The sequence below is a fragment of the Odocoileus virginianus genome, chromosome 15, assembly GCF_023699985.2.
Source record: "Odocoileus virginianus isolate 20LAN1187 ecotype Illinois chromosome 15, Ovbor_1.2, whole genome shotgun sequence".
Lineage (NCBI taxonomy): Eukaryota > Metazoa > Chordata > Mammalia > Artiodactyla > Cervidae > Odocoileus > Odocoileus virginianus.
In genome coordinates this window covers 36,856,991-36,859,052 of record NC_069688.1, presented here as the reverse complement: position 1 = coordinate 36,859,052, position 2,062 = coordinate 36,856,991, and the positions used below count along the sequence as shown (strand labels likewise).

The following is a 2,062-nucleotide window of genomic DNA, read 5'->3' as shown; positions in this document are numbered from 1 at the left end:
GATATGCTAAGATTGAACTATATTATTCTGCCTAACTGGTCACCATTATATCAAAAAGTATTCTTTTTCTGGTATATTTTTAATTGAAGTTACAGTACTCTCTAAAAACTGAAAGTAAAAATCTTTATTTAGAACCATATTCAGCTATTAAGATTTTTCTAACTAAAATAAATCATTTATATCAGTTTCTTCCACTAGTCATTGTTTAGTTTTGGTTCTACAGGAGACATTTCAAAATAAATAAAAAGTGCAATGGAATGTAAAACCACTACCCTGTCTTTAAAAAAAAATTGTTATTGCTGTTCTCTTGAAACATCCCACCCTCGCCTTCTCCCAGAGTCCACAAGTCTGTTCTATACATCTGAGTCTCTTTTTCTGTTTTGTATATAGGGTTATCGTTACCATCTTTCTAAAGTCCATATATATGTGTTAGTATACTGTAATGGTCTTTATCTTTCTGGCTTACTTCGCTCTGTATAATGGGCTCCAGTTTCATCCATCTCATTAGAACTGATTGAAATGAATTCTTTTTAATGGCTGAGTAATATTCCATGGTGTATATGTACCACAGCTATCTAGGGTGAAACAGATCACCAGCCCAGGTTGGATACATGAGACAAGTGCTCGGGCCTGGTGCACTGGGAAGACCCAGAGGGATTGGGTGGAGAGGGAGGTGGGAGGGGGGACCGGGATGGGGAATACATGTAAATCCATGGCTAATTCATTTCAATGTATGACAAAAACTACTGTAATGATGTAAAGTAATTAGCCTCCAACTAATAAAAATAAATGGAAAAAAAAAATAAAGGAGAAATAGTAGAAAAAAAATAAAAATAAAAAAAATTGTTATATTTGACATGAAATGTTGTAAATTGACAATGTGTAACATACTACTTAGACTTTTGTATATATTGTAATATGATTTCCATTGCTGCTGCTAAGTCACTTCAGTCATGTCCGACTCTTTGCAACCCCATAGACGGGAGCCCACCAGGCTCCTCTGTCCATATGATTCTCCAGGCAACAACACTGGAGTGGGTTGCCATTTCCTTCTCCATGATTTCCATTGAAGCAATATTTATCAGACTGCTTGACTATAGTATGTACTACTGTGTATATTTATTACACTATGCCTGAGATATCTATAGTTTACTTACTGTTTCAGAAAAAAAAAAAAAAAAGAATGCTTCATGAATTTGCTTGTTATCCTTGTTCAGGGACCATGCTAATTTGTATTCTAATTTTAGTCTATGTGATGTGGAAATGAGCACTTGATATACTACCTTGAGTTACTGCAAATAATATAAACTCTAATGTGCAGGTAATATATTAAAAGTCAAGGTAGAATTTTTGCTCAAATAAACTCTTAAAATATGAAAAAATCAAGGTAGTGGACAGTGATAACTGGTAACTGGTACAAAAATATAATTTATTATGTGTTTCTTAATTTAGAAGCATATTTTAAAAAGACAAAGCTGTAGAATTTCAGTAAAATTTCAGGGAGGATATTTACTGAAAGAAAACCAATAATGATGTGATTTTTGTACTATATATATTGTTAATATTTACTATACTCACTACTTACATAGACTAAGTAGTAGTCACTACTTTGATTTTGGATTTGGCTATTGGACTTGGGCAGATATGACAGAAGCTGAGAATTGCTCTCTTACGTCTCTTTCACAACTAGAAGAGTATCATACCCAGGCTGGCTCTTGGGCGCAGGAGAAAAATACAAACTCTGGAGGCAGAAATAATTGTTCCTATCTTTTCCTAGTCTATATCTACTCTGAATAGAAAATACTGGTTTTAACACAGTGACTTTTAAGAATGTTGCAGCCTTTATATGGCATAGCTAACTGATTGTACTGAGCTCAGAACACACTGAAACTTTCACCTTTTTAAACAATATTTTGACATATTACATTTACTTAGCCTAGCATTATCACACCCTGTTTAAAGCTTATCTTTCATGATTCTCTTCAAATGCCACTTTTCTCTGAAAGCAGCAATTATTTATAAACTTACATTGATTTTCCAGAACACAACTTTTATATAGCTT

The 2,062-nt window shown here is 33.4% G+C and overlaps 1 pseudogene; it reads right to left on the bottom strand.

The window, feature by feature from the left end:
* Positions 1 to 1,172: 1,172 nt before the first annotated feature.
* LOC139038566 (U6 spliceosomal RNA) lies at positions 1,173 to 1,271 on the bottom strand (annotated as a pseudogene).
* Between the last annotated feature and the right edge of the window lie 791 nt (positions 1,272 to 2,062).